Raw genomic sequence first — 10,974 nt, 5'->3', positions numbered from 1 at the left:
ACAATACATTTTATAAATGTACAAACTCTAAAACACATGACAACTTATAAACAGTCTCAATTAAAGCGTGATTTGACACTTAGCCAAACACCAGTCCTGAGACCAGTTCACCATTTCAGTTAAAAACTTTTCATTATATAGTTGATACTTATCTGAATGTTTTCCATCTAGTTGTATTGCACTCACTTGTTTACTAAACAGCTATAGCAAAATATGACTTTAATTTTTATTTTAAATTTCATTTCCTAAAAGTAGCCTTTTCTAAATCAAGAGTCTCCCATGTACTCAAATTCTCAATGGATTAAGTTATGCGGCTTTCTCATCTGCAGGACCATCTTATTTGTCTTCTGCATTACTGCAGCTACGGATATTGTGCATTCTCAAAATGTTTTGACAATAGTGTTAATGTTTTGTGTCAGCAATTCATTAGCGGCTGTGAGAATAGCTGAAGCACTCAGAAAACACTTGTATGGGCATCATTAATTTTAGAATAATGCACTTTTTCAAATGTTAAGTGTCCTCATTCAAACAATTCATGTGTATAATTGTTTTATGGGTGCATAATTAACAAATTAATTGCAATGACCTTTGCTATATTCTCTGAGCGGTTTTCATCACAACCCAGTAGGAGTATATCTCAAATGAATCCTTTCATACTAACTATAATTTTAAGTGAATAGCGAACTGCATGTTAATCCTTCTCTCCTACTAGAAATCCAAAAGAGTGGAAAAAAGTCTGCCTAAATGATGTCCAATAAAGTAATAATTCTTTGTTTGTGATCCTGCCAGTTAAAAGGTCTTTGACACTCAGACAGTGTCGGCCTCTACCCCCTGCAGGATGCAAGGGAAGTCTCCCCTCATAAAACCTCTCTGCTGAGGCTTGTTCCCTCTGTGATTTATACCCCTGTAAGTCCAGCACAGACAATGACTATTGCTGATCAAACCAATCACTGTTCAACTACGTTTCTTTGTTTCAGTTATTCCTCAAAATACTGTACTAAGTAGCATATCCGTTATAAACGGAAAAGAATCAGGGTCACACCTACAGGTAGTATAGCATTATGACAAACAAAAGCTATTTTTGCAGTTATTTATATAAATGTGTTTATATTTGACAATGTGACTAAATGTTGAATGAAACCCAACAATCCACATGCACAAACATCACACAACCAAGTTAAATTGATTTATTATAAGCAAGCCAAATAAAATTGTTTTCCTGTGCCGTTGCAGAGATCAGCTGTGCCAGTGCCACATTTGTGCAGCTGTTCCCAGATGTTTACATTCACAATGGATAGGTGACTGCGAGTAAAAGCCGATCATCTGGGCTGGTAAGTGGTAATACAAATTTTCAATTGAAATCTATGTGCAATCATTATTTTATCTATAAACTAATTGGCATTTACAACCATAGTTGTATCTGATATTGGTACAATACATCAAATGTGAATTTAACAGAAATGCATTTTTCAGCATTAGTAGTATCTGTATTATAAAAGGTCATGGAATCTAAAACATTCCAGTTGTGACCCTGGCAGTTGACGGGAAAGTCTGTGTGAATGAAGACACAGCTAACGTGAAAGGACATAAAAACAACAACAATAGCAACAATGAGTAACAGACTGACCCTTTTGCTGAATCAGTCCTATTGGTTCCTCTGTTTGAGCACAACTCCCACAAATAAGAGTGAACCTGTTTGTCTTTCCTGGGATCAGTAAACATCCTCAACACAAACAGCAGTGTGAGAGAAGAAAGTCACACCACCAGGGCAGCTGCACTCTCACTGTATGTGTCTTTTGATGTCTGTAGGAGGGAACTGATAATGAAAGGTCTTACGTCTTAATTCTTTTAATTGTCTTTGTCGTTGGGTCATGAACAGGAATCAAACTTAATACATTTTAATATATATTTTATTATACTTCCATCCATTCATCAATTTTCCAAACCGTTTGTCCTAGAGGCCAGTCCAATAACAGATATTTTATTTTAAGCTTTTTCTTTTCTTTTTTTTTGATAATACAGAGCATGGTTTTACTTTGATTGCAAGAGTCCCTTGTCATCATAGAGAAATGTCTTTGCTAGATTTTTTAATGACAGTGACGACGTGAACATTTTCCTCTGCATTTAACCAATCCAAGTTAGTGCACACACATCAGGAGCATGCAGTGAGTAGACTCACACACACACTGCATTATCACTGATGTGATTTTTGTGTATGAACTCTCTTTCCTGTCACTGTATAATGTGTGCAAGCCAATATACATATTAATTACATGTACAGATGTGCACTCACGATTATCCACTGTAACATCCTGGATCTCACTTACGGACCTGGTGCAGGTGCAGTGAATATTACAGCTCTGTTGCTAGGAGGACCAATGAAAGCACATTAACACCACAGGCAGTTCTCCCGTTTATTCACACAGACTCCCCTCCTCCCTCAGCCAGACAGCCAGGCATCTGTTTCAGGCTGTAGCTTGCACCCCCAGACTTCAGGCTCTGTCTGGCATCCACATGCAGGCCCTAAATCAGTGCCTAGGGAGCACGCAGACGCAGCCCACCCCCGCTATGCTTTAGTTTGACATTCGAGTGTCACTTTAACAATCTCCAGCCTTCAAATTGAGCAAATGTATTTAAAATGCATGGTGTCTTTGATTCAGTCTGCTGTGTTGGTGGAGCATGTTCTTTCGTTGATTATTTTGCCCTGATGTCTGGCAAAGTTGATTTTACTAAAACAAAATTTAGATGAGTCGCATTAGGTAAATGGGAACATGATCTCTGATTTTAAGTCATAAATAATGTCCTCTACTCATGCATAACGTATCTAATTTGAGCCTAAAGTACTTTGCTCAGTGAGGCAAGTGTGCTGTGTTAACTTTTCACTCCACTTCACTCCAAAGTGAAATGGCTAATTGCCCATCTGCCATTCCTCCTGTAGCTATCTGGTTCTCCTTGAAGACATCACCTCCAGGGCTGTGTTTGCTTGTTTGTACCTGTCATGTGGGCCTGCTTGTCCACCCAGCATGCCACTTGGTAACATCTTATCTGTTCCTTAAAGATCAAAGACCCATGGTGATCTTTATCACCCGATATACCTCCCCTCCTTCTTCACTCTGCCTCCATCAAAGTTCCAAAACTGTGTATACCATGCCTTTGAGCACTTTAGCCTTTCCTCTTCTTATCAACAGAGAAGGGGTTTCATTCTTCACAGTCCAATAAGGCCTTGAAACAAGAGAAAGAGACCAGACTGACCTGTGTCTTCACAGTTACATAGAAGAGCCCATTAGGGTTAACTGGGGGGTTAATTCAACATTGTAAATCCGAGTATGTTATGTACACTCCTGGTCGCTCTGTGAAGTGGTTCATGTAATTCTTTATTTACTATGCTATAAATTTGACTACTTTACTTGTGATCTTTCTCCTAGTGGATGTAATGGGTTTCATTCAATCTGGTATAATTTTTTATTTTAAATGTGAGCTCAAATGGCTTAATAGAATTTTTCTTTTTCCATGCTTTTATTCCCCGGTAGGTCCTCAAGGTCCATTTATGCATTCATGGATGAGCAGACAGTGCAGACGGTCTAGGGGTAAGTTACCAAAGTCACGACCTTGCCCTGACCTGGGTTAAGGAAGTGGTCATGCAGCTTTGGACAAAGCTGTGGAGGAGAGAGACTGAGAGGCCAGGCGGTCGTGCCTAAACAATAGCCGCCGCACATTCAGCCTGGGAGTTACACAAAGGCCAGAGCTGCCCCCTTCACCCTAGTCACACCTCACCATAGAGCTGGCATTTCACACTCCTCTGTGAACAGCCATTCAATCAAACTACTGTTTAACTTGTTTTTTTGGGCCTTGTTTTTTTTAGAATTGCGACATCATCTGTGTTAGACCCTGGAGCATACTGATCCGTGTTTTCTCAATTAGCTTGTGGGTTTTGAAAACCTTGAAAAACAAGGAGGCAGGGTAATTGCATTTCCTTGATATTATACAACAGTAGAAATGTTTTTACAAGCCCATATTATGTGCTTTTGTTTGATTACAATGAAAGTAGCATTTGATTTAAATTTAGGTATTCAAATGTAGTGAAGAAAAGCCAATAACCTAACAGTAACCATTTATTAAAGACATTTTTGATTAGGTTTAACATGAAAGTGTTAGGTGTAGTTGATGGGTACAAATAGGTACCGTTCAAAAGTTTGGGGTCAGTCTCATATCCTCACCAAGGCTGCATTTAGTTGATGACAATACAGTAAAAATATGAATATTGTGAAATATAATTACAATTTAATGTTTTCTATTTGGATATATTTGAAAATATATTTTATTACTGTAATGGGAAATTTGAATATTGAGTATATTTTAAAATGTAATTTATTAAAGCTGAATTCTCAGCAGCCATTACTCAGTCTTCAGTGTCACATGATCCTTCAGAAATCATTCTAATATGCTGATGTCTTGCTCAAGAAACATTACTTATTACTATTAATGTTGTTTTTTGTGGAAATCGTGATATATATATATATATATATATATATATATATATATATATATATATATATATATATATATAAGTAAAAAAACCCAGCATTTATTTAAATTAGAAATCTTTTGCAACATGTCTTTACTGTTTATCTTTACTGTCACTTTATTATCAATTTATTGCTTTATTATTGCTAAATACAGACTGACCCTAGACTTTTGAATGGTAGTTTATGGTCAGAATTAGACACTTAAAAAAAAATACCAAAAAGGACTGTTACATGGTGGTCTTGGGAGTATTGTGTAGTACCATGTAAATGATACAGAAATTGAGTATTACAAAGTACCATAGTATAACCATATGATACAAAAATGAAAATATGATTAAAAAAAAGTGGTTAATTTATGATTGATCTGTATCAGTACCAGGCACTGCACGCAAAAGTTCCTTCAGGACCACAGAAAGGCCCACATAACCAGGTACTGGCAGTGGCACAGGCCATTGCCGTGAGCAGAAGATGCTCATAGTTTCATGGGGCCGACTGCTCCGTAGGGAGTCGGAGGCCCTAAAAGATTCTTTGTCTGAGTCGAGTGCCCTACAGCAAGACCTAAGAGGAGGACTCTACAAGCCCCCCCTCCTTGTTACTCAATGGACTACTCCACCCCATTACCTGTCCCGGCTCTGGATCAAGGTGTGGGGGCTGCATATCAAACAGTCTCTGACCTTTGATGTTCAGAGAAACACAAACACTGATCTGACCCAAGTCGTAACAGCTTATTTGTCCCCTTTAGTCATTCATAGCCTCCTTGTTGAATGTCTAAGCCTTCAAAGGCTCTTCTCTATTGGCCTGGCTTACAGTAGCCATGCTGGCTTTGAGAGGTCTGTGACCCACTATACCGAAGGTCTGGAGGGAGGCCATCTGGCTTCCTGCTAGATTTGATATTGATTTATTGGTTGTACATGTGAAGATAGGAGAACACCAGCTGCTAGGAGCCCAGGTCCATCTACTTTGCAAGCCTGTATAACTAAATGGCTCTCCTGAAAGCCTCTCAGTGTTCATAATAATTATTTTTCATGACCTAAATAGCCTATATCAGGGATTCCCAAACTTTTAGTCAGCTAAACACTTTTGACCAAAATATTTACTTATGACTTTTAAAGACCCCTTGAGATTTTAAGTTAATATTTCAATCATTTAACAAAAGTTTAGCCTGTTTTGGTTCTCTGATGTTGGTTAATTTTCTTGCAGGTAAACAAATATAATATTAATATAATTGTTATGTCCCTAACATAGCTGAGGGTGTGAAAGAACATTTAACATAAAACAGATAAATACATTTCTGGATTTTTAAACTGTGGTAGACATTAATATTTATTTTATTTTTTATTTAAAATATATTATCTTTTCTAGAAAGTGTTTTAAATATATTATCTTTTCTAGTAAGTGTTTTATATAGTTTTATTTTAGTTTTAAACTATTTGTTTGTTTAAAATGTTCATGATTTAATTAATTTTTATCAACCCCCAGTTTGGGAAAACCTGGCCTATATCAATCCAGTGCAATTAGACTGTATATTATACTGACATATGATTATTACATATGTACTTTTAAATAGTGTTTATTTACTTAAACATTACAAAACGTATGGCAAAATCCATACAGTCCATACATTAAAGAGATTTTCAGTAAAGCATATTCCCTTTCTGTGGAGTTTGGGTTAGTCAAATATCTGTCTTCCCAGGTGAAGGTTGTCAGATCAGCCCTTTTCTTTTCCAGATTATCTATACAACCCCTCTATCTTCCCCCCTCCTCTCGTCCCACCTGGCAGCAGGCTGTGATGTGGCTGTGTTCTTGATAATGAGGTGAGAACTTTATTGCTCTTGTCTCTGGCCTGGCACCAGTTTGCTAAAGGATGCCTGTTTCCATTACAGCACCGACTGACAAAGAGCGCCCTCTTTTGATGCTTTACATTCACAACAGACTATATCATGTATCAGTTCAGAAAAGGATTGTGGAGAACCCTAAATAGTTTAATGTTCATAGTGAAAAAATATTAAATTGCAAAGAACGTTTAATCGTTATTTATCAGTAGAATATTTTTTAGAGGGTGAGAAAGAGAGCCTAGGTCAGGCACTATTGCTTGAGTCAGTCTCTCTTCCTCCAGCACTCCATTTCAAAGCCAGGGATCAAGGGCAGACTTGCGCATGGCATACAGTGAATGACAATAGCTTTCCCCTCTGCACGCAGCCCCCTTAAGTATAGAGAGGAGCAAGACAAAGGAGCTCTGGAAGTTCCCGGGTTAATAAGTCCAGGACACATCAGTGCGGGAGTCAGGAAGGACACTGTGTGAATTTAAGAGGAAGTCAGTGCCCTATCCACTAGTAGATGCAGATCACAGAAGAGGCAGGCGATGATGGGTTAAAGTGAATAAACATGAGAACATGATTGAGAGACACATTAAAAGGGGCCTGAGAATATATTTTCTCTCGGTAGCAGACAATGTGTCCGTCTTGTCAAGTGGCTCGTCCACTAATTGATAAGATCCAGCACATGCGCACACTTCACACCTGATCTTTCATAAGTATCACTCCATTATCTTGTAATTGGATCTGCATACATGTGACTGAAAGATCAAAGGAGTCCTTCTTGTCACGTACAAAGGAAGTGCCGGGACTTTTACTACTTCTGAGGGCTGAAAAATCACTCATTCTCACTGCGGTCCGATCACAAAGACAGTCAACATGACTGTAAATATTGAAAGTGTAAATATAGTAACTCCATGAGAAGGATGTTTGCAGTTCACCATCTATCCTGCTATATGACATAGAAGTATAACTTAAACCTTGGTTAACTTGAGTGGTGCTTTGTGATTTTGAATTGATATTGAAGCAATATGCAATGATAAATCATCTCCTGCACTGTACCAGCCCCCCCAATACTGTGGCATAGGGGCTCTTTTGAACAGCCTGTCATTTCCTTCTCGGGGCACTGTTATTCCAGTAGCCTTTGTGAAAAAGCCAAGTGGCCCAGCTACAGACAGGAGGTGGGCTCTTCACAGGCAGCTGAGGTTGTCGAATCAGCAGGGGAGGGAGGCGCACATTGCAGGGGGATACAGGCTGAAAACAAACACTGGCCCTAACAGGAAAGGAACTACAAGACCCTGCTGAGATATTAGGGGGACTCGTGTGCTCATTTTCATATAGGGCAACATGCCACAATGTGGCATCCTTTATCGTGTTTGTTGTCGTGAAGGGTCTGAAGGCATGACTGGCATGAAGAAGTTGTTTATGTAACTCAGTGCATTTGAAGATATTAACACAAACAGTATACCCACAAAACTGGTGTCTGCTTTGACAATAAAACCTGATCCCACATTTATGTGTACTTTACTTGAATATTCAAAGTGATAAAATGAAAGCCATAAGATTCACGAACAAGACGGGTTCCGATACAGTTGCAATTGGCAGTAAATACAATCACCTTCAGTGCTTATGTAGTGAAACAATGATTCCACTTTTATATATTGTGAATTGCTCAGGTAATAATAATAATGTGATGTTATTAATGCATTGGAGTAATTACAACATATTATTAACCTTAATAATCTGAATATAAATATCTTCCTCATATACATTTCCATATTAATATTAATACTTTACATGCCTAATTTCATCATAACAGAATAAACAGATGCTATTTCATTTTCTTGTAAATGTACTCTTATACCAACTGTGGTTGTGGGTAAAGACTGCCATCTGCTGGCTGTCTGACTGTGGATCTTCATAAGACATTGTTTGACACCTGATTTATTTATTTGTCTATTTATTGATGGAAAGTATATATTTAACAACTTCTTGAAAAGCAATGGTTTGACACATCTTCTGATGCTTTTATTCCAGTGATGGTAAAGCTGAATTTTCAGCATCATTACTCCAATCTTTAAAGTCACATGATCCTTCAGAAATCATTGATTTGGTGGTCAAGAAACATTTCTTATTATTTTCAATGTTGAAAACAGTTGTGCTGCTTCTTATTTAGTGGAAACCATTATTCTTTCTTTTGTCAGGATTCTTTGGTGAATATAAAGTTCAAAAGAACAGCATTGATTTGAAATAAAAATCTTTTGTAACATTATAAATGACTTTACTATCAATTGTGCACCATTGGCACCAATACAGATCAATTTAATGCACCTTGTTAATAAAAGCATTAATTTCTTTTTAAAAATCTTACTGACCCCAAACTTTTGAATGGCACTGTATATATGCTAATATGTACCTGTGACTGGTAAATGTTTTATATGAAAAATGGTGTGCGTTTCAGATATGTTACGTTTGATTGTATATTTCTATTTTAGAATTTGTAAAATATACTTAGAATATAAAGGAAAATCGCATTTTGCCCAATTCAAAATACATGTGTGATCATTATAGGAAGACTTAAAAACACTGAACCAAAAACTGGACTATTGCAAAGATTTTCAACTGTTTTATATTTTGTTATATATAATTATTTAAGTTGTATTTAAACTGTATATTTTATGCACATAGCTGATTCATTATTTTGTTCAAAGTATGATTATTCAATTAAATTCAACAATTGAAGATTCAACAAAAAGATTCAACAGAACTTGAATCCATATTTTTGGGCCATGACTGCCATCTGCTGGTCACTTTTCTATTGCCACACTACACCAAATTGCTGCCAGTATTCCTAAAATACCGGAGGGTGCAGTTTCAGGACCACAGTTCTGGGACCGCATTTCTTGGACCCTAGTTTTTTGTGACAGCGCCACAAGCCAATTCTACCCCAACAGCGGAGACCTGATTTAAACTAAATATTAAATAAAGTAAATAAGATAATTTTTGTTCAATAAATATACTGTCATTAAAATTTTAATACAAAATATATATATATTTATATCTTTTTACAAAAGATTTTGAAAAAGCATTGAATGAGAGCCCATAATAATTTATAGAATTTACAGTAGTAACAATAAATGATATTTTATTATACCATATGATTAAAATATGATGGTTTCATTATAAATATGGTGATTAACTTTAAGGTGGTCACCTATTTGGAAAACTATAAAGAAGACCCTTTGTCTCAAAATATATTCAATCATTTTATCGATTCTCATTTGCTAAATTTAACATTTTAAAAACCATTAAACATTAGATCAAATTGGCAGAATCAACTTTGCTGTTGTCCGCCTTCGCATAAAGGATCAGCCAAATTTCCACGTGTATCTTGAAGAGCGGATGTTTAGGAACATGCTGCGGAAAGTTTTTGTGGCATCTAGTGGTTTAAAGGAAAATAAAATAAAAGTTTTTTTTTTTTTTAAATCAAAGGTCTGGTTAGCCCTGTTACCCTATCACTCAGTTTTAGCTAACAATGTATTCCATAATTTAGGAGCCAAATGCGAAAACACTCTCCCTCCTTTACTGCGTTCTGTGACCTTAAAGAACGTGAAGTGAATAATGAAGTCAAGTCAAGTCACCATTTATATAGCGCTTTTAACAATATAGATTGTTTCAAAGCAGATTTACAGTGATAATAGGAAATTAAAGGGATAGTTCACTTTGAAATTAATTTTTGGTATGTTTTAGCTTACCTCAAGGGCATCCAAGATGTAGGTGTCTTTGTTTCCGCAGTAGTTTCAATTTTGATATTTTTAGGTCAAACCGTTCTTGTCTGTCAGTCATTATAATGCAGGTCTATGGTCACCACCTCAAAGAGCATGCACAGAGAAGTCCAAATTAAACATGATTTAATGACTCGTAAATGTAAGTACACATTGATGGCCTAAGACACGAAACGAGCGGTTTGTGTGAGAAAACGAACAGTATTTATATCGTTTTTACCTCTTGTAACCACACGTCCAAGTGATCTGAGGGCGCGGGCGCTTCGGTCTGCGCAAGCGCCGGAAGTGATCTCTCGCGCGTGTACGTCACTCATTGTTTACACAGAGATTTCGGAAGTGTTACCTTTCACTGTGAAGATCTAAACATATTTAGATATACAGGAAATCGCAATGGAAGACGATTTCGATATATCAACAGACAACGTTGAATTTTTTCAGAGAGATCACTTCCGGCCCTTTCGGGCGCTTGCGCAGACCGAAGCGTCCACGGTGACTCGCTTGGTTTAGTCCTCAGTTGTAAGTCGCTTTGGATAAAAGCGTCTGCTAAATGACTAAATGTAAAATGTAAATGTAAAGGGAAGGGAAGGAGGCCTTCACAGGGGAGAGACTAGTTGACACTTCAGGACTGCATTGTCGTCTTGTCCAGGCGCAGGTCCTTCATCAGATCCGGATAGGGCCTGGATCCGGCAGACTGCGGTAAACCTCGGAATAAACAGAGAGACTAATATTAGCGTAGACACCATCCTTCTTATGATTTAACAAGTAGCCTACATCAGGATTTATGGAAAGTGTACCCAGTTCCGGCTGGCCTAATCTATGCAGCCTAACATTGAATTATAGAAGTCTATA

This window comes from Rhinichthys klamathensis, unplaced genomic scaffold (assembly GCF_029890125.1).
Source record: "Rhinichthys klamathensis goyatoka isolate OS25496 unplaced genomic scaffold, OSU_Roscu_1.1 h1tg000375l_1, whole genome shotgun sequence".
NCBI lineage: Eukaryota > Metazoa > Chordata > Actinopteri > Cypriniformes > Leuciscidae > Rhinichthys > Rhinichthys klamathensis.
Note: the sequence above shows the minus strand (reverse complement) of the source record.